The sequence below is a fragment of the Leucopleurus acutus genome (genome assembly GCF_964270905.1).
Source record: "Leucopleurus acutus genome assembly, chromosome: 16".
Lineage (NCBI taxonomy): Eukaryota > Metazoa > Chordata > Mammalia > Artiodactyla > Delphinidae > Leucopleurus > Leucopleurus acutus.
This window is the reverse complement of record NC_139158.1, coordinates 47,493,399-47,516,713: the sequence shown is the minus strand read 5'-3', so window position 1 is coordinate 47,516,713 and position 23,315 is coordinate 47,493,399. Positions and strand designations below refer to the sequence as shown.

Sequence of the window (23,315 nt, the reverse complement as noted above, 5' to 3'; positions counted from 1 at the left end):
ATAGTCTGAATGTGAAATTTAAGAAGAAACAGGGTGCTTTTTAGAATACATAAATGTTTCAAAAGAAAGATAATTTTATGAAGGGGACTGAGGACATTCTAATTTCACAGGTTGTGGTCTTAGATTGGTGGAACTGTAGAGTATACTATGGACCCAGAACAAGAAGACTAGCGTGGAATTCCTGTGGACAAAATCTGTGGGAAACAGCAGCCAAATTAGCCTTTGGTGTCTGTGAAGAGAACATGCTTATCTGAGTGTTTGGGCTTTAGAGGGAATTTTGTTTTTCTGGGAAAGCAAAGCCTTTGAGTTCTTTTAGAGCTAACTCTGCCTGGAAAAATGTGTGACCTTGGGCAAATGGGGTAGTGGCTGTATCCCAGGTTCTATTGGGGTCACTGAACAAGCTGATTGGGATGTACTCATCTGACCTGCTTGCCCAGTGTCTTCAGTAAATGCAGTTGTTTTAATAATGGGCTAATTAAGACATCATTGAGAGAAGGTAGTGCTGTGTAATGAAAAGAATATAAATCAAAAGGACAGATCTCTGGGCCTTGACTGAACTAGGGCCATATGCCTCTTCATGGTTGGGTCTGTTATTTATTCTTTTGTTTATGAGAAGCTGATATTGAATACTTCAGCTCCACTTTTTGTGGCAAGTGAATCTCTCTTTCACTTGTGCTTCATTCATCTGATTTTCTTTCTTCATTGCTATTGTAGGTGGTCAGTTTTCTAAGGATGCAATACCTGATGATCTTCTTTAACAGATTTTGCCTCCTGAAATAGAGGTAGATTTCTGTTGTTGCCAGAATAATTGAAAAAGCAATAGTGATACCCAGGCTGCATTGCCCAGTGTTGGGTCTGCTCACCTCTGTGTAGAGGCTTGGCCTTTTTATGTTGGTTGCTTCTATTTGAATATTCAGCACGTGGGAGTGTAGGGTTGAACTGGGTGGTTAGAGAATTCGGAGTTGGATATTTTCAGAGATAGCCACAGCCCAAAATATTTCTGCCTAATCAGAGACGATACATCGAGTAACACCTCACATTGTTATTCCCTAACAAGAGTCTGTATATTTAATCCTTTCTCCCAATATGAGCTTTACAGTGGTTTACAACTGCTCTCTGTATTTCGTTTCTTTCCTTCATATTTTTTTGAACTTGAAAGTTCTTCATGAGGAACTAGGTGGTGTACTCAAAACTGTGTTTCTATTAAATAATGTCTTATTTCCATCTAATGTTACTTGCTTCTCTCTGTTGTGACCTAGAAATTGGTGACTGGTCTCTTCTTTTTTTCATGAAATGGAATGACTCATTCTATAAGTAATAACTGTTAATTTCTTTGCGTTATATGTATCTTTCATAGTGCTTTGTTGCAGCATTACCTACCCAGTGCTCAGTTACACTAAAATATTAGTCAAGAGAGTTTTAGTATTTTATTAGTTTGAAATATCCTTTAAAAATATAAATCTTTAAAAAATGATAAAGGACAATTGTAAAGTTACATTTTTATATTTTATTTCTAAGTGTTTAAGCCACTGCTTATAAATATATATATATATAGGTATTGATATTTATAATAGTTTAATCTTTTAAGTATGAGATTTCAAACTAAGTTTTAGAAGAAGTCTGTTTATAATTCTGTGTCATATAGTTTCTGATTTGTAGGAAAGGAATACTATTTATTGGGCTAGCACAACATGCCTATTTTAAATTTAGTAGTTTATCATTATTACCTATGTTTTTATAGAAGGCCATGTGTCATGGCCTTGATATTCATGATTACATGGAACGTTCTCAAGCTATTGTTTAATAAGTTTTTTTCTTAACTTTGCTCAGTTTTCTTTTACTTTAATTAAATGCTTCTTGTTATTTTATTGTAACAAAGTTAAATAATAATGAGAGGAGTAGTAGCCAGATGTATTTGTCATAATTTTAATTTTAAGTTTTCTTAACAAAAGGAAACCAAAAATTGCCAAATAATATAAAAATCAATGTGCAGAAAAGAGGAAGCAAGTAGATAATATTTTTATTTTGATTTACTACTTTTTTTTAAAGAAGATGTTGGGGGTAGGAGTTTATTAATTTATTTATTTTTGCTCTGTTGGGTCTTCGTTTCTGTGCGAGGGCTTTCTCTTGTTGTGGCAAGCGGGGGCCACTCTTCATTGCGGTGCGCGGGCCTCTCACTATCGCAGCCTCTCTTGTTGCGGAGCACAGGCTCCAGACGCGCAGGCTCAGTAGTTGTGGCTCACCGGCCTAGTTGCTCCGCGGCACGTCGGATCCTCCCAGACCAGGGCTCAAACCCGTGTCCCCTGCATTAGCAGGCAGATTCTCAACTACTGTACCACCAGGGAAGCCCCTTGATTTACTACTTTCTTAATATTGGAGAACTACGGATCAGCAGAGGAAAGAATGGGAGATGATTACCAAAAAAACCCCATTTGCTTATTGTTCATGTTTATATTTTTCAACTACTATTAGTAAATCTCTGGAATTATATGCTTCTAATTACTTCTTCCTCTGTGTTAGCAATTCTGTAATAATTCTATTTCATTTGTCAGTTGCTGTGTTGTAGGGAATTTTAAAATGCTTGTCTCTCTATTATATCTGTGTCTCTAGCAACTGGAATAGTGCCTCATGTGTAGGTGTGCTCAGTCAGTATGTTACATAAGAATGCCTCAGAGGTTAACAGTCTACAATGGACAATTCTTTTTTCTTTATTTTTTCAAACTTTAATATGAGCATTTAAAAACATATATAAAAATAGAGTACTGTAATGAACCTTTCTGTGCCCACCACCCAGTTTCAACAGTTAATGATGGTCAGTTTTATTTCATGTATATCAGTGCTCCCTACACCTTTCTCCCAGACCGTTTCAAAGCAATTCCTGTATATCTTATCAACTTTATCTGTAAATATATGTATGTGTGCTTATGCATGCATCTCTAAAAAGGTAGGGACACTTTTTTGTTGTTTTAATATAACCACAGCACTCTCACATCAGAAAATTAATTCTTTAATGTAATTAAATGTCCAGTTAGTATTCACATTTTTCTCATTGTCTAATAAAGAGTTTTGCTTTTTTTTTTTTTTTTTTTTTTTTTTGCGGTATGCGGGCCTCTCACTGTTGTGGCTTCTCCCGTTGTGGAGCACAGCCTCCGGACGCGCAGGTTCAGCGGCCATGGTTCACGGGCCCAGCCGCTCCGCGGCATGTGGGATCTTCCCGGACCGGGGCACGACCCCGTGTCCCCTAGCATCGGCAGGCGGACTCTCAACTACTGCACCACCAGGGAAGCCCAAGAGTTTTGCTTTTTTGTACAGTTGGTTTGCTTGAGTCAAGATCTAGTAAACAAGGTTCACATACTGATATATTTCTTACGTCTCTTTTAATCTATAGTTTCTTCTCTTTCTGTCCTTTTTCCCTGTTGTAATTTATCTGCTGAATGAAGTAAGTTACTTGTCTTACAGAATTTTTCACATTTTGGATTTTGCTCAGTGCATCTTTGTTTTGTCATTTAGTGTGTTCCTCCGTCCCTCTATGTTTCTTATGAGCTGGTAGTTAAATTCAGAGGCCTGATCAGAGTTGGGTTTAATTCTTTTTGAAAGAATACTTTATAGATTATTGTACCTTCTTTTTGCATGATGACTGGTGATCTCTCTCTGTGGTGATAAGACTGATCGCTAGGTTCAGTTATTGTCTGTCTAATCCATTCTTTGTAAAGTTCCCTATCAACTTTTTCCCTCATGAATTTAGCAGCCATTGATGATTGATCCGTTATTTTATTAGGGGTTGCAAAATAGTGTTATCCTAATTTTATCATTCCTCCTTCGTTTATTAGTTGGACTTCTGTAAAAACTTTTCCTTATCAACTTTTTTTTTGTTTTCATGCAGTACAGTTTATACAGAAAAGGCAGAATAAATGCTAGATTTCCTTTTATTTACCAGCTTTTGGATTGAGTTGGTTTCCTGAAATCCTCCAAAAGTAGCCAAAGAGTTCTTTCTCTTTAAGTTTTGACTGGCATTTTGAATCTTTCTCTTCCTCTTTCCCCATTCTTCCTCCCCCCACATGCGTTAAATGGGAATGCCTCATTTAAAGTATAGTGCCTGTACAAATACATACAATTACTAAAATGTAGTCCTAGGATATAGTAGAAAGGCAAAGATAGATATAGATATATCAATGGATGGATGGATATGATAGAAGGATGACATTGCTTCTTTGTAGGGACAGAAGTTCAGTTCTCAGGTTTACTTGTTATGTGTTCTGTTCTCTTTTGCTACTTTCCACGCTGAGGTTCTATTAGAATACCACTCAGAGAAGCATGACTTTGTCATGCTTAGGCTAATTTTCTCTTACTGTTTGGTATCAGAGAAAATAGCTATAGCTGTAAGTTTAGATTGACTGTGAATCTTTACTTTTAATGTTTATATGGAACAGTAAGGGATGAAAAATATAATAAATGATGAAGGTGAGTTAAGTGGAAACTATAAAACTATTTTATTCAGGTATGACAAAATATTAAAAGGGTCATTTAGAAAGAAACTTCATATTTCATATCTTATATGTAATATTCAATCTGATTTATAGGTCATTTGAAAACACTTAACTACAAAAATCTGAACTGTGAAGTCTTTGTAAGTCTGAATTTCCATTTTTTGAGGTGTATAGAAATATTTTGAGATATTTGGGTTGACTAGGGGCATGTGTGTAATCTTTCTTTTGGTTAACTTAGAAGCTCAACCTCGTTCGCTCTCTTAAACTAATTTCTACTTTTAAATGATTTTCATAAGAGGTGATGGCTGACCAAAGAATAAGTTAAGTCCAAATTGCTGAGTCTCTCCATCACACTGAGATCTTATTTCAATGTAGGTTTTGAATTTTGTTATATTTTACGTATGTCCTAGGTTGAATATTGATATTCAGAAATCATCAAAGAAAGAGTATCTTAATCATATTTCAATCCCAGTGCATAGTCCAGTATTTTTATCCTTAGTAAATTAGCAATAACTATTTTTTTAATGTCAGTATGTTTATTAATCACCAGGAATGAGGAAATAAGAATATAATTATGTTGCTGAATATTATATGGAGAGGGGTAAGGGACCATATGGTAAAACAAATTAAAAAATTTTAATAACTATGATGAGGTGGGCTTTGCTGCAGATTTTAAAACTATATTAGCTGCATTATTTTATTAAATATTTGATGTTGTTGGTTGGAAGACAGGCCACAATTTAAAATGACTGAATAGTTAGGAAAATGGTATTTATAACAGGATGGAATTCAGTAGGCTTATAAAAATTGGAAAGGAATGTTTCCTATTATAGTCTTTTGATATTGATCCCTTTTTATATTATTTTCAGTTTGAGCACTATACTTTAAAAGTAAAATAATCTGTAGAAGCAGAAGAAAGCTCAGAGCAAAACATCTCAACTTTTTAGGTACAAGTCATTTATTTTCAGCGGGTGGTGATTTATTTTCCCCACTTGTATGACCTTAAAATGAATTTAATTAAAAACACAGAAAGCTATTTTTGCCTCAAGTAACTAAGACCACTCTAGCTTATTCTTCAAGCAATTATTTGTGAAGTTTCCATTACGTGTAAAGATGTTGCACAAGCAGAACTTATATTAGAAACAGTCATTTTTCACTCCAAAAGTGAAAAGTAGACTAGGATAAAGACTAACATCCTAAATGACCTGAATTCTTCTATGATCTTGCCCCTCTCCTTTTTGGCTTCTTATTATATCACTCCCTTTCTTGGTCTCTGCATTTAGCCACACTGTCCTTTCTTTTTCTGGAATGTATTGTGCTCCTTCCCACTACTGGGTCTTTATCTGGTTGTTTTTATCTCCACGTCCTTGTTAATTTTCTCAGCTTTCAGTTCCCAGCTTGAAACCCTTCTATTCTGTCTGGAGTCTTCGCTGAAACCTTACTTTGGAACAGTTTCCTATATTAAATACTTTCATACAGCTATGATCCTTTTCATACAGCATTAATATCAGTTTGTTTTTAATGTACTCAATCATAGGATTATCTGATCAAGATCTATCTCCTTGTAAGGTTAATTACTGTGAACATAGGGACCATGTTGTCTGTCTTAACTCTCCTTTATATCTGTGGCATCTAGCATTATGCTTGTTGCACAGTAGATATTCAGTAATTATTTGTTGTGTGAATTGAATAAATGATAAACTATTTGCCTGATGGTATTTTCATGCATTATTTTCTGTCTTCCCACCTTTTCTTCACTGTATTGTAAAGATTCATGTGGGAATAATGGGCTTAGAAATTAATCCAGTTGCTTTTTAATGTAGGTAATAAATACTTTGCATCTCTGTAATATAAGGTTGGTTTTATTGTTTTAAAAGTTAGATAGCCTAATGATAAACTACAATTAAGATTTTACAGAACTACTGTATAGATATTTAACTAGTTGACACAAGGATGAGGATTTATGTTATGTGTATTCATCAGCATTGTGTATTATTATTTATAGTACTTAGTAACTAAACGTTATTTCAATTTCTGTGAACTTAAATGTCAACAGAACTTAAGTTAAATGAGTGTAAATGTAGAAACTTAAGCCTATTATATAATAAGATTTTAAAGTGTAGAAAAATCTTAAGGTATTACCATTGTAAATGCATTTACTTTGGCATTATTGATTCTTGACACATAAAACAACTGTAAGAAATTATATTAGTATTATATCCTGCTTATTATATCCAAGCCCTTGAAGCCCTTGGTTTGCTTCAAAAAAGAACTTGGCTACAGATAAAGAATTTGGTTTCCCATGGAAGAATTAGGCTAAGTAAGAGAATTTTGAGAGTAAATAGCGTTCACTTTAATGTATAAAAATGTTAAAAATTTTTGTGTAATGATATTTTGTGTGAAGGTGTGAACATTGGTTTAGTCAGACATTTGTGAAGTAAGGTTAACTTCTAAAATAGAGAAAAAAGAATATGAAGAAAAGAACATATAGTGATTCATAATCCACTGCATGGTTTTGTTTTTCCTCTGCCTTTATCTCACTCTTGGTCTTTTAAACTGTTTTCCAACACTATTTTAACAACACATAAATAAGTTTTATCGTACATTGCACCGTGTACCAAGTTCTATGTAAATTGTCCTTGTATTTAAGCTTGTTTTTAAAATAATGTAGAAACAAAAATCAAACACCTTTTTTTTTGATACATATCAAGATGACCCAGTGTTGAAAACACAAGATGAGAAGTTCTTTCTGTGTTATTTTGTAAGTCTGTAACTTCACCACAGATTGTGTTAGTTTTCTTTTTAACCCATTAAATGAATTATACTAGTAAATATGGTTTTACTTAAATACATTTTGGTTAGTGCAGACCAAAATGAGATAGGTTATAGACTGGTGGTAGCCAAAGCCAACCTTTTTCTTTCTCCCCACCCCCGTCCCCACCTTGATTGTCTTTCTGTATAAAAGAGTCTTTATAAAAGTCTGTCTTCTTTTTTCATATATTTAGCTCTTACATTTTTATATAAGTATTCAAAACAAGGATTTGAATATAGTTTACGGTTTTATTGAAGCCTTTGATTTAGAACCAAGTTGAGAATTACTGATGAAACAAGTAACAAATATAGATAATAAAGTTCAGTAAAAGTCCATATGCCTGGCCATATGCATGCCAGGGCAGAAGATATATGAGCCTTTGGAGGTTTGGAAATATTACGGTTTAGTTTGGTCTAGGTCCAGGGCAAGCCATGGATTTCAGATTGCTAGTTGTTCTCTAGAGATTGGATTAGGATATATTCAGTTTTTTTAAGAATCCAGACTATCCCAACATGGAGGTGATTCTCCCATTAAACTTAGATTTGAGATTGTGTCTGCCATATGAAAATAACAGAGCCAGAGATTTTCCAAATTTTATACTTCTCCTGTATTAGTGATTCTGTTGGGGTAAAAACTTTCAGGGTTTTGTTTTGTTTTGTTTATTTCTGTATAAGTTGAGGCTTACTGTTATATACTCATCAGGTGTGTAATAATGGGAGTGATTTTTATTATTTTGATAAGTATATGTATCTTCTATGTTAACTCTGGGAATACACAGGTTTTGGGATTATACGTGTCTGTCATCAAATCCCAATTCTGCTGTTATATACCCTAGTCAAAGAACCTGTGACCTCCCTAAACTTGTCTCCTCATATGTTAGTTACCCCATTGGGGCTGTTTGTTTTTCCTTCTTAAGGTTTTGAGGAGAACTAATTGAGAGAGGACATCAGTGTGTCTACATAGCTCCAAAGCCTTCTCTTATTATAGAATGCACCTTCCCCTTGCATGAAACTTTTTCTGACTCCTACTCATGTCTGTGCTCATAGCCAGTGTATAATGGAAAGTAGACTTTTTTCCTATGCTTGTAACTGTAAATACATGTACAGTTTGTTTGAATTTGGACTGTCTGCTTTAGAAGGTAGAAACTGTGACTGTTTTGGGATTTTATTTTATAGGGTCTAGTGGAGGTCTTTGTGTACAAATCCACTTAGTAGTTTGTGGTAAGTGTGCTAAGTAGAGTTACAACTGGTCAAGGAAAAAAACTTTTAAGACAGTTGGTTATTTGGAAACATGAGGCACTACTTTTTTGTTTCCTCTGTGAGTGCTTGTACGTTGTTTTTAAGAATTTTGAAATTTGTACTGTTAGATTTGAGAGAAGATGGCATGTAAAACTGAAGATACTTTCTGAATTAAAGGCTAGTATTTTAAAATTTCTAAATTTTTTTGTTGTTATTTAGCACTTTGTAAGAGTAAATAACAAGCTAATAAAATTTCTGGCCATTGGGTGTATGTGAATTCTAATGTCATTGAAAGGGAAAAAATTTTTGTTTAAAACCAGATTTGACTGAACAGCTTTCACATACTAAGGGAATAGCATAATTCATACATCAGAAGAGATGACTTTTAGTTGAGGAAAATATCTTGAACCTTTGTGGATATGAGAAGTCTGGAAAGAAAAGACAAAAGCAGAGGGGAATTTTGAGTTTCTTGGGCAGCCTGAGAGAGAAGTGTGAAGGATATAGGAACAAAAGGGAAAGAAGATGTGAGGAGAAATGGTGGAGAGCAAGAAGCTCCAGCAATGCGGCAGGAAGTCAGTCCCTATGTAAGGACAGAATCCATCCATCTTTAAAGAATATAAATAGGATGGGGGCTGGAGATATTTATCTTACCTGATTATTAAAATAACAGGTGTACCTGGATGCAGATAACCAGTACCTGACATCTTGGTTGTTTTAATGATAGTAGAAATTATATGACTCATAAGAATACCGAATTTAACCATACTTATGAGTGTCTTTGACAAATACAAAAAATATTCTATCCTCTGTAGTCTCTGAAATTCTTCCTCTTATGCAGGTGGTAAGAGGCAGGACAGAGATAACAATGCCTACCTAGCAGTTTACTAGACATATGCTTATCTTAGCTAAGTAACTCGTTCAAATTTATGGTAACTTGACTTGGTTCTTAAGCATGTTTAAAATCTGTTTAACCATTTTAATTTTAACAGTTCAGTGGTTTTAAGTACATTTACAGTCATCATCATCACCCACTTCCAAGACATTTTCACCTTCCCAAATAGAAACTCTGTACCCATTACCTAATAACTACCCATTTTCCTCTCTCACCCAGCTTCTGGTAATCTCTATTCTGTTTTCTGTCTCTATAAATTTGCCTGTTCTAGACTTCCTGTAAGTACAATCATACAATATTTGTCTCTTATGTCTGGCTTATTTCACTTAGTATAATGCTTTCTAGGTTCATCCGTATTGTGGTGTGTATTACAATTTCATTCTTTTTTAAGGTTGGGTAGTATTCCACTATATATGTATGCCACATTTTGTTTATTCATTCATCTGTTAATAGACATTGGGGTTTCCACCTTTTGGCTATTGCAAATAATGCTGCTGTAAACTTTGTGTACCAGTATCTGTTTTGAGTCTCTGTTTTCAGTTCTTTTGGGTATATGACTAGGAGTGGAATTGCTAGATTATTTGGTAATTTTACGTTTAACTTTTTGAGGAACCACAAAACTGTTTTCCACAGCAGCTATACCATTTTACATTCCCATCAGCAATGCACAGGGACTCCTCTACATTCTTGCCAATTCTTGTTATTTTCTGGTTTTTTTTTTCGGTACGCGGGCCTCTCACTGTTGTGGCTTCTCCCATTGTGGAGCACAGGCTCTGGACGTGCAGGCCCAGCGGCCATGTCTCACAGGCCTAGCAGCTCTGCGGCATGTGGGATCCTCCCGGACCAGGGCACAAACCCGTGTCCCCTGCATTGGCAGGTGGACTCTCAACCACTGTGCCACCAGGGAAGCCCTTTTTTTTTTTTTTAATAATAAGAAAATATAAAGAATAATTTCTTTCAGCAATGTTTTGGAATTTTCATTGTACAGGTCTTTCACCTCATTGGTTAAGTTTATTACTAAGTATTTTATTCTTTTTGATGCTATTGTAAATGGAATTGTTTTCTTAATTTTCTTATCAATTGTTCATTCCTGGTACATAGAAATGCAACTGAACTTTGTGTGTTGATTTTGTATCTTGTAACTTTGTTGAATTCAAGCTAATAATATTTTGGGTTTTCTACACATATGATCATGTTATCTGTGAACAGAGATAATTTTACTTCTTCCTTTCCAATTCATAGGTGTATATTCCCTTTAAGCTGCTGCTGAATTTAGTTTGTGTTTTGTTGAAGATTTTTGCATAGTTATTCACAAGAGATATTGGCTGTAGTTTTCTAGTAGTGTCTTTTTGGCTTTGGTATTCAGTAATGCTGGTTATATAGAATGAGTTAGGAAGTGTCCCGTCCTCTTCAATTTTTTCCAAAGAGTTTGAGGACTGGTGTTAATTCTTCTTTAAATGTTTGGTGGAATTCACCAATGATGCCCTCTAGTCCTGGGCTTTTTATGTTAGAAGGTTTTTGAAACTGATTCAATCTCCTTATTAGTTATAGGTCTATTCAGATTTTCTGTTTCTTTATGAGTTAGTTGTGGTAGGTATTTCTAGGTGTGTTTCTAGGTATTTGTCCATTTCATCTAGGTTATCCAGTTTGTTAGTGTGTAATTCATAGTATCCCCTTATAATCCTTTTTATGTATGTGAAATTTGTAATCATGTCCCTACTTATATTTCTGATTTTAGAAATTTTAGTCTTTTTTCCCTCTTAAAACAGCTAAAGGTTTGTCAGCTTTATCTTTTCAAAAACCCAGCCCTTAGTTTTATTGATCTTTTTAAATTGTTTTTCTAGTCTCTATTTTATTTTATTTATCTCCACTAGTCTTTATTACCTCCTTTCTTCTGGTAACTTTGTGTTTAGCTTGTTCTTTTTTTTTTTTAAGTTTCTTAATGTATAAAATTAGATTATTGATTTGATATTTATTTATTTAGATTTTTTTGACATGGACCATTTTTAAAGTCTTTATTTATATATACTTTTTTTTTTTTTTTTTGCGGTACGCGGGCCTCTCACTCCGGAGAGGCCCGGACGTGCACAGGCTCCGGACGCACACAGGCTCCGGACACGCAGGCCCAGCAGCCATGGCTCCCGGGCCCAGCCGCTCCGTGGCACCAGACCAGGGCATGAACCCGCGTCCCCTGCATGGGCAGGCGGACTCTCAACCACTGCGCCACCAGGGAAGCCCTAAAATCTTTATTGAATTTGTTACAATATTGCTTCTGTTTTATGTTTTGGTTTTTTGGCTGTGAGGCATGTGGGATCTTAGCTCCCCAACCAGGGATCGAACCCACATCCCCTGCATTGGAAGGTGAAGTCTTAACCACTGGACTGCCAGGGAAGTCCCAAAGTCTCTCTTTGTTTACTTTGTCTTCCTCAGGGTTTTACAGATGTTTCCTCAGGAGTTCTTCCGGCTTGATGCTGGGACACTCCTTCAGCACATAGCTAGGCCTCCTCTGAATCTAAGGATTATCTTGAGGTGCAAGCTTAAGGTCTTCTCAGCTCTTTTCTGAGCATGTATCCTGTCTAGACATGCACATGACTTTCTAAATTCCCCTGTATACATGGCTGCTTTTGAATGTCCTTATTTCCTAAAGAGCCTCACCCTGGCTTCTCCTTGGGCATTATATAGTCTATTATATGTCTGCCCGTAATTTTGTCCCAGGTGTCTGTGAGTCTGTAGTTGCCTAGAGCTTTTATGAGCTCTTTTATGAGCACTGCCTGCTGATTTTTCCATCTTAATTTTGAGTTAGGTGAAGTAGGGATGAGTGCCTTCCATCAGTTCTTCAACTATCCCCAGATAGGTGAGAACAGACTTACACAATAATTTGCAGATAAGGTCTTTTCTCCTGGTTCACAAGAGGGAACTGGCAACCACTGCTACTGCTTCGACACCAAGACTGCTGTTGTGCTGGGGAGGGTGTAGGGCAAAGATGAGTAAAAATACTTTAAAAAGTCTCTTTTGAAGATGGGTTTTTCTTGATTGGGTGTTTGCTTGGCTTCTGTAAACCTTAGACTGTTTTCCAGAATTTCAACAAAGTTGGTTCAGACAGTTTCTGTCTGTCGTTTTCAGTGTTTACGTGGGCAGATGAGAGCTTGGAGCTATCTGGTTCACCATTCTGCTTGAACTTTATAATTTCAAATGTGAAAACCAACTGTTTGGCTACCACTAGCTGCTTTAACAAAGTAACCCTCAAGTTCAATGGCTTAACCTGATAAAAGTTTATTTCAGTTTACTTAACAGTCCATTTGTGGGTGTTTGTAATTGGTATCAGTGGAGGAGTGGTGGTGGTGGTGGTGGTGGTGTTTGGATTGGGGAATGTGAGTATGTGTGTTTGAGGGGGCACTCTGTTTCATGTAGTCCTTCAGCGACAGAGCTGATCAGGCCTATGCCTTCTTTAACACGTTGCTTCTGAGGGTGCCCTGGAGAACCTTAGGGGAAAGGGGAAAAGAGAGGGATGTATCAGAGGGTTTTATGAGCTAGCCCCCGGAGATGGTGCACTTGATTTTCACTCACATATCTTGGGCTAGATCTCAGGCACATGGCCATATTTAATTGTAAGAGAGGCTGAGAAATGTAATCTAACTATATACTCAGGAAGAGGATGAAACTAGTTATTTTGGTGAATAGCTAGTAATATCTGCCATACCAGCCATGCACAGAGCTTCCTTGAACTACCATTTTTCTATTGAATGAGCTGTAAGGTACACCATTATTTTATATTCCATTAAGAAGGAAGAGGAAAAAAAGCACTGTCAATTGAATTATTATACAGTGCTCCCTAATCACTCTGATCTCTGTCAATAAATTTAAAAATTATTTTAGATTTCCTCCATTATATACTTTTATGATATATCATACTTGAACATACCTTAGAAGGAAACTATAAGTGAAGTAAGTTTAGGTCTTCCTAAAACATCTTTGCACTCAGAATCCATTCTTCTGAATCATTTTTTCCCAATCAGAGTTGTCAATGTGTTTTTCCACAGAATTATTTTATGTGCAGTTAGGAGAGTTGGTGATACAGTGCTACCTAAAAATGTACTCTGCTTTTGTCTGGGATTTCCTTCTAAACCACTGATACCTAGTCTGTAAGTTTTAATGCTGGCATATTCTTTTTTTTTTTTTTTTTTTTGCCGTACGCGGACCTATCACAGTCGTGGCCTCTCCCGTTGTGGAGCACAGGCTCTGGACACACAGGCTCAGCGGCCATGGCTCACGGGCCCAGCTGCTCTGTGGCATGTGGGATCTTCCCGGACCGGGGCACGAACCCGTGTCCCCTGCATCCGCAGGCGGACTCTCAACCACTGCGCCACCAGGGAAGCCCTAATGCTGGCATATTCTTGATCTTACCAGGTGGTGTTAATGAAAGATTTTCAACCAGTACTTGGACTCATGTTCTTTCCTCAAATGGTCATTTGGATTGTTGCCTGAAATATTGAGAGGTTGCAGTTGTCTAATTATATCACCAGAAATGATAAATAAATTCTTACATACACAGGCAGTGAAGACTGTCATGAATACCACCTCCACAGCAGCAACTGTAAATACCTTTAATTGTAAGGCACCTGCCAATTTCAGAGATGTTAAGATGTTAAAAAAAAAAAAAAAGGCATCTTCGAATTGAAGATGTATAGTATGTTGAATTTGTTTTGATATTTAAGTTTTTGTGTTTTTTAATATTTAGGACTTTTTACTCCTAATGATGTCTAACCTATTGAAAACACTGGTTATTTGAATTTATAAAAATTATTTTTTAGTTTTTCAAGTTCTTTAGTTTGGAGAATTAGGTGAAGTGAAGGGTAGGATGGATCAGCTCTTTGGAGCATTGGCTTAAAGTTATGAAAGTCTGATTTTAGAACAATACAGGAAAACACTTAAACACTGCTAGTTGCTTCTGAATGGAATGGAGTCTGACACAGTGCATTTTCTGTCATTGGAATTATTCAGAAAGGTTCTGGATGAAAATCAGTCAGACAGTGAAAGCCCTTCCTTCACTGGGCAGTAATTGAAGAAGATGTTGTCTAATGTGTCTTTCTGACTGTTGAGATTCTTATTCTAAAATAATTTAATTTTGTTTAAGTGGTCTTCTCTTTTCTGATCCTTGACGGTATAATTTATCAGTGCTTTCTGTCGGGGGTTGCAACACCAGTGATTTTTTTTTTTTCCTTAATGTAAGACAGACAACTAAATGCAGATTACTGTTCTGTTGCTAATTAAGTGATTAAACATACTAAGCCAAGGCATTCTTTGGAACACTGATTGGCACAGAGGGAGTGTGTATTCAAGGAATAGTACTTTTTCCTTTGTGGATTTCACTGCAAAATATTGTTACCTCATTTTCCTGGGGGCACAGGAAAATTCTAATTTGTTGGTTCTTTCAGGGTTTAGTTTGTGAAAGGGGCCACTGTCAATTTTATTTTTAATTAAAAAAATCCTTATGGAAATGACCCTCTTTCCTTTCTTTCTTTTTGTTGTAACACAGTACTTGTGGCCAGACTCTCTGGAATTATCAGTACTTAAACAACTAAATAAGGAATCTTCTGACCTTTCCTGTTAGTGGCTCAAATAGTCATTACAAGGATTGTTCATACACTTTTGCGGAGCAAATTAAATAGGTGAAGGACAGCCAAGTTTTAGAAAGAGAAAGCCAGAGATACATCTTTTTCTTATTTTCTTCCTCATACCCAAATCTAGATGTCAAGTTATCTGAGATTTACTTTTACTGAAAATAATGATAGTGAATAATAACATTCCCACTTTAGTTTTGACCATTCATAACTTGCCAGTAGCTCAAACCTGGGATTTTAAAGACTGTTGAACTATGTTCATGGAATGCTTTATTGAGTAAATATATGTTTTTCATCATAATGAAAACATGTCTTTTTTCTGAATAGATTTGTGCTGGTATTCTAAATATTTAACGTATCTCCCTCTTTGTGAGAGAGACCGCTCTAGATTTCTCTGGTAATATTTCTGGCAAAGTCTGTGCTCTTAATCTTTCTGCCTCTTATGCTTTTACAAATACTCTACTGTATGTGTACTCTTATATAGTATTTTGTTAGTTTATATAGTAAAAACTAACATTATATATACATGGCATTTTGGAGCTTGCTTTTTCCACTTAAAACTGTATTTTGACATTTCCTTGTTTTTTTTAAACTGTATGTTTTATCATATATCATTTAAATTTATTTACCATAAATTATTTTATCCTTGATGGACACTAGGTATTTTCCCCAATTGCTAATAAGGATATGATGAATATGTTTATGACCCTTGTATATATGTCTGAGGCTTTATGTGAGATAGATTCCTAAAAGTGGAACTGCTGGGTCACAGTGCAGATTTGAAATTTTGGTAATATTGTTACATCATCCTTCAAAATGGCTGAAATAGTTTATACACACATCAACATTGTATGAATACCTGTTTTCTCATAATTCTGTCAACAGAAAGTGCCATTAATCCCTGAAATGTTTGCCAGTGGAAAGGATAGAAACTATTAACTTGTTGCTGTTGCTGTTAGCTATTTGGATTTTTTTTGTGAGTCATCTGTTTATAACTTTTTCACACTTTTCTGTTGGATTGCCTGTTTTTGTGTTTTAACTTTGTAAATGTTGCAGTATTTTTTATTTTTATTTATTTTTTTTGCGGTATGTGGGCCTCTCACTGTTGTGGCCTCTCCCGTTGTGGAGCACAGGCTCTGGACGCGCAGGCTCAGCGGCCATGGCTCACGGGCCCAGCCACTCCGCGGCATGTGGGATCTTCCCGGACCCGGGCACGAACCCGTGTCCCCTGCATCGCCAGGCAGACTCTCAACCACTGCGCCACCAGGGAAGCCCTAAAAGCCTATTGTTGAAGAGTATGGTAGTTAAGAATACAGACTTGAACCAGACAGCCAGGCTGAATACTGGCCCTGCCATTTCTTGGGGAAGGTTGCTTAATCTCTGTACTTCAGTTTCTTCATTGGTAAAATAAGGTTTGTGATGGTATACCTCAAGAAATTATTGTGAGGATTAAAAAAATTAGTGATTTATAAACAGCATAGAATAGTACCTAATCCTTAGTAAGTGATCTTGAAGTGCTTAGCTTTTATTATAATTATTGCTATTGTCATTTATGCTATCTTGTTTTTAGCAAAATTAAAAATTTTTGGTCACATTGGTTAGTGTTCTATTTAATGTCTCTTGCATTTGAGGTTTTATTAAGTTAAGACTGTTCATTCTAATATCTATAAAAGTAAAGACTTTTTAAGTCTCTTCAAAAAGTTGGCTTAATTTTACTTTACGTTTGTTATCTGAGTGGAATTTCTTTTGTGTGGTAGGAGGTGGACTTAGAGTTTTTTTTTCCCAGTGGATATCTAGTTATGCCCATTGATGTTTTCTTAATCATATACTAAAATTTCCATGTATGCACGAATCTGTTTCTGGACTCTATTCTATTTCATTGTGATCTGTTTGCCAATTCTTATGTCAGTATTACACTCTTATAATTACTATAGTTTATTTATATATTTTGTTTGTGAAAAAAGCTACTCTCATCCTTTTTCAAAATTTTCATGGTTATTTTGATGTATTCTTTCAAACTGATTTTAGATTTTGTTCTATTTATAGAATAGTCAGAGTTCTATTCAAATTTTATTTAAAAAATTCCTATGTTTCGAAAAGGTTGATATCTTTACAGTATTGAATGTTCTTATCCAAGAATATAGCTTTCCAAAAAATTAATAAACATGATACATGAACATGGAGAGTCAAACAGTACAGAAGAGCATAAAATGAAAAATAAGCCTTTATCTCTAGCTTACTTCCAAAATCTGTTACCACCATTAATAGTTCATGTATGGTGTAGAAAATTTTTGTATTTATATAAATGTGTATTTAGAACTCCCTTATCCTTTTTTTTTAATACACATAGGATCATGTTCTAATACTGTTTATTTTTCTGTATCTTTTTTCCACCTCATAATTTATTGTGGAAATTCTTCCATAAGAAATTCTAATGTTTTATTTCATTTATTTTTAAAGTCTTTGTAGTCTGTCCTTGTGTGGACGTATTGTGATTTTATTAATCACTCTCTTATTGATGGGCATTTTGATTCTATCAATTTCTTTTTTGCTAGTATAGCTAATATTTTATAGAATGTCCTTGTATATTTATCTTTGTATTCTTGTATATGTTTATATCATAAGAATAATTTCTAGCCATGGAATTGCTAGGTCAAAAGATTCAAAGTTTTCAGTTGACAGTGTTTCAGTTTCCACTTTTAAATGAACCATCATTTTATTCCCAGTTTTAGTTTATGCAAATACATTATTTCCTAACACCACCTCCGGATTTTATCAACTGTGTTTTATTTTTGCCTCTCTGATTGCTTTGCTATTTTTTTAAAATCATGAATAAGGTTGAACCTAATTTAATGTGTTTGTTAGCCATTTGTTTTTCTGTTTAAGCACTTACTGTGGGACAAGCACCGTACTAAGTGAATTGCATGCTCATTTAATGAATTATTTCCTCACATCATTTGCTCATTTAATAAGAAGGTTTTAAAAAGTAACCTCCTAAGAGTTCATTGCACATTAAGGAAATTACGTTTAGTTATATGTGTTGCAGATTTTTTGGTTTCATCTATTGCGTATTTTTAATGATTGTGTATGTATGTATTTTACACACAATTTTACTTTGTCATTTGATATTTCATAATTTTCTTTATCTCAGTCTTATCAACTTTGGTTAGGCTTATTGTAGATATTTATTTAATAGATTTTAAAATTATGAATGGGCTCTTTATTCTCATTTAATTTTATAATTGGTTATTCATGAGGTATAGGAAAGTTCATTTTTGAATACTGATCTGGAATTTTGTTATTAGTCACAGTCTTTTAAGAGATACTCTTGGATTTTCTAGGTAGACAATAAAGCCTTCTGCAAATGATCTTATAGCTTCTTAATATTTGTACCTCTTATTATTTTTTTTCTTTTGCTTTGGCTAATGTCGCTAGTACGATGTTAAATAATAGTGTTCATAACAGGCATTCTTGCCTTGTTCTTGACTTCATTGAGATTTATTTATGTCTTAATTAATAAGATAGTAATCTCATCTTTTAGGGGCACTTATTTTGAAGGAAAGTAGTCTACTTGGTACATGAATATCTTGAAGGTTAACAGACCTAACTTTTAGTATATGTACTTGTGCAAACATTTTATTCTCCACTCTTCCATTTATATAGTGAGGATAATTATTAATCTGTAATGTAAAATTTTTATAAGGAAGTTACTAAACATGATATTATAGTTACTCTATAAAAGTTTCATTATATGACAGATTGCTATTTATTGAGTTGTTTTCAAGTACTTATTGATATTTCACACTGGGGCATGACTACTGAGTTATGGAAATATTTTCCGCTGAATTTTTGGTCACTCTGTCGTTGATCTCAAAAGAAATTTGTATATTTTCATGGGCATAATATAGTGAAAGCTTATTTAGACTTTTAATTTCTTTCCTATCATCTCTTAAAGTCATTATTCAGGAAAGTAGAAGGGTAAAGTAGTGCAGATAAACAAAAAATGGATAGTCACAAACCCATTTTTGAAATGCATCATTTAGACAGCCAACAGGGATTCAATAAAGAACAAGACATGGTTTCTGCCATTTTGAATTCTATATAGTGTTTAATATTTAATAGTGTTGTCTTTTCAGCTGAGATTTACTGACACTAATATTTTAATAGTCTCCAGTTCCTGGCACAATGACTGGAATCTGTTGGGTTCTCAGTAAAATTTTGCTTAACATATTTAATGTTTATGAAATGTATTCAGACTCAGCTTCAGATTCAGGTTCAGAATACAGATTCTGATTCAATAAGTATGGATTAGGGCCTAGGAACCTACCCTATTACCAGTACCTCAGGGTGTTTTCCTGTGGTTGCTCCTCATAAGTATAGAAATTTTTTTTCCTGAGTAGAGATTTTCTGTTGTATCTCACAGAAAATCAGTTTTGGAGGAAGAGGTTCACTGTCATCTTCAATGCCTTAGTAATGTAACTTTGCCTTTCACTTTAGGCTTCAGCTTTTCATTAAGGAGGAATCTGTTCATTTAGCACAAGTGTGGGTGGGCTCTTGGGTATCCATTACTAAATACATGTTTGTTACTTAACATTGATAACTTGCAATAATTAGCTATTGATTTACTAATCCAATGATTCATTTTAAGTTAACTTTATGATTTTAAAAAAAAACTTTTGAAAACTGAAATGATCTTTTTTCCTTTTTGAGATCCTTGTCATGGCTTAGGTGCATAGAGCTTGAAAAAGTTAAGCATTTCACATGAGGCCTAAAATACATTTTTTAATGATTAAAGTCTAATCTTCATTTTAAAGAGTATTACACATGAGTAGCTGGTTATATTCTAAGGTACCTTGCAATTTAATAAGAGCCTTTTTTGTATTGTTATTTCAGTACACTCCAAAATATGAACAGATCATGATGACCCATGGAAACATGATTGCAAGTTTGTAGAATGTATTAATTTTGGGATCACTAATTTGGCCAAAATAGAAGTGATGATGGGAGTTTAATCCATTATAAGGTTTCTATAAAAATTCTACAGTAAAATTTTGTTTCAGTAAATATTTTAGTTGGTGAGTAGGATCAGTTGCTTTGTTTGTTTCTGTCTTTTTTCTTCCGTTGCATCTCTTTTCTTAAATGTAAGTTTAAAAAAGTGAGTTGTAAGAGTTACAAAAACATTTTGCTAAGCCCTATTCAGTAATTAATAAAAATTCCTTTCATGGAGTCCTATTACTGATATCACATTTCATCATGCTGGGCATTTACATATTTAATTTATTTGATAATTTTAATAAGAGATACATAGTTTCTTGATTGATAGCTTGGTTGAGCTTTACCCAGCTCAAAGGAATTTCATTTCAATTCAAAGGAATTTCTGAATTTCATTTCTGAATTTAAATCAGTGATGTTGCTAATCTGTGTAAACCACCTGTGTTTATCTGTGTGTGGAGATGAGGAGTAAAAGTGACCATAGAAGTAAGGATAATTAGAGGTTAATGATAAGGGAAATAAACATTCCCTTGGAATTAGAAAAGGTTCTGTTTGTTTTTTAAGATACCTATAAAGTGCTTAATATGTGCTAGACCTAGTTCTAAGTTCCTTACAAATGTTAACTTACATAAACATCACAGCAGCTCCGTGGAGTACAGTTATTATCTCACTTTACAAATGAGGAAGCCGAGGTACTGAGTTGTTGGCTTGCCCAAGGTCACACTGCTGTTGAGTGGCAGAGTCTGGGTTTGGAACAGAGGCCTTCTGGTTTTCCATCCTTTTCACTTACCCTCTGTTAATGCATGCTTTTGTTTTCTAAAAGCATTGCTTATGTGTTCATGTGTTATGTGCTTACTATTAATTATATTTAAGTTTGGAAAGATGTATTTTGTGCTGTACATTGTGTAATTTTTATGGATTACAATTCATAATAACATTATGTTAGTTTTTAATTTAAAACATAAGCAAATAGTAGAAAAAATAAAGTTCTTGTGGATAATAAAATTGTCAGTAATTGTCAAACATTGTGAAGAAGGCTTAGTTCCCTCAAGTAGATGTGTAATGAATACAACTTCACACCATTTAAAAATTTATTTACATTTCTTTGTAATTCAACCTGTGTTCTAAATTTGTGCTTAACGAATTATTGAAAATTTAAAAAAAAAAATCTGCTTTTTAAGATATTTTTTTACCAGTCACCATTTTTTTTTCAAGTTAGTGCAGTGGACCACATACTGAACATAAACTACATTTTGCAACTTTTAGCAACGTGGTCTATGAACTTGCTGCTCAGACTGGAGTGCTAAGGTATCTATGGATTTTTACCAGGGAGTTTGTGAAGCCACACAATAAAAGTATTACTCTTTTAGAGTATCATTTCTACTAAAAGCTTGGTGGGGGTGGAATATTAAGTAATTTAATTGTTTAACATTTAAAAAGTTTTTTATATTGAAACTAAATGATTCTCAAGATAAAAGGCAAAGAATTTCACATTAATGGTCTCTACCCTAGAGGTCCTTAGGTATGTATCAGTTCATTCTGTGGAAAGATTTCAGGAGTGCTTGATTATATTTGAAATCAGTTGGTGTCTTGGAAAGTTGTGAAATTAGTGAACTAAGCAACATAAAATGCTGATCAGTAAAGTTGAGTAAGAGCCCTCATTTTAGAAGTCAGTCAGCTACTGTAGTGTCAGCATATCAAAGTGTTAATCAGTAATCTTTGTTGGGCTGCTGAAAAGAATAATATTATCAAAGGCACATGTTGTTTTAAATCTTGGAAATATCTTAATGTTTTCTTGGCTTTTATTAAACCCTACTTTTAAGTAATACTGAGTAAAATTAGGATTTATAAAAAAGATAATTTGGGGTTATCGTTTAATTTACAAAAGCATTGAACATAGTATTCCTTTAAATAACTTGCTTCTTTAGCTTCTTCAGTTCATTATATTCACAACGTTCAGACCTGCATATAAATGAAGCAAAGAACACCACTAGTTTATAGGTGTTATTTTTTTAATGTAAAACCTCATGTTGAAAGATTAAAAGGATATAAATTTGAAAACCTGTATAGAACCTGTATAGCCAGTGTTTTGTTTTTTAAAATACCTAATAGGTTTGGGTATAAGCAATATTGATAATTGCCTTCAATTTCATTCTAAATACTGAGATTAGAGCTTGAATATGCCACTTACTTTTATATTTTTAAATTTTATTGGAGTATAGTTGATTTACAATGTTGTGTTAGTTTTAGGTACAGCAAAGTGATTCAGTTATACATATACATATATCTATTCTTTTTTAGATTCTTTTCTCATATAGGTTAACACAGAATATTGAGTAGAGATCCTTGTGCTATGCAGTAGGTCTTTGTTGGTTATCTGTTGTATATAATAGTGTGTGTGTGTGTTCATCCCAAGCTCTTGATTTATCCCTCCCCACCATGTTTCCCCTTTGGTAACCATAAGTTTGTTTTTGATATCTGTAAGTCTGTTTCTGTTTTGTAAATAAGTTCATTTGTATCATTTTTAGAAATTAGATTTCACATATGAGTGATATTATGTGATATTTGTCTTTGTCTGACTTACTTCACTTAGTATGATAATCTCTAGTATGATAATCTCTAGGTCTATCCATGTTGCTACAAATGGCATTATTTCATTCTTTTCATTCTGGCTGAGTAATATTCCATTGTATACATGTACCACATCTTCTTTATCCATTCCTCTGTTGATGGTACAGCATGTCTTCTTTCATCCATTCCTCTATTTATGGTACAGCACATCTTTATCCATTCCTCTTTTGATGGACATTTAGGTTGCTGCCACTTACATTTTATTAATAAGTATGACCATTAAAACAGTAATCACTTGACTTGTAGAGTGACATGAATATATTCTTGAAGTATCCAGATGGTAATTGTGGCACAAAGCTTTTTTACTTAAGTGATTTCAGAAAGAAAGGAGGGGAGGGGTGGGTGGTAGCGAACCTTTTAGTAGGGCAGTTATGGGGAGAGCAAATTAAAGAGTTGGCATGCTGTCCTGGAGTGTATTTTCTATGTGGAATTTGCCATCCAACAGCAGAGAGAAGTATAAAGCATTCTCTTTGTGTAATAAATTTAACCAGAAAAAATATATTTTGTTCTTTTTACTTTTACTTTGTTTTATTTCTATTTAGACTTGACTGAGGAAGAAAAATAGTGGTCGGTAGAATTGGCATAGTTCTGAGTCTAAGTTTCTTGATTTATCACTATATTTGTTCATTCAAGCATGTTTAA

The 23,315-nt window shown here is 34.3% G+C and overlaps 1 protein-coding gene across 1 annotated transcript in view; it reads left to right on the top strand.

Annotated features, from left to right (window-relative positions):
• Positions 1-23,315, top strand: part of LOC309973446 (ADP-ribose glycohydrolase MACROD2-like) — a 650,126-nt gene that overhangs the window by 6,854 nt on the left and 619,957 nt on the right. The gene's annotated exons all lie outside the window — the stretch shown is intronic.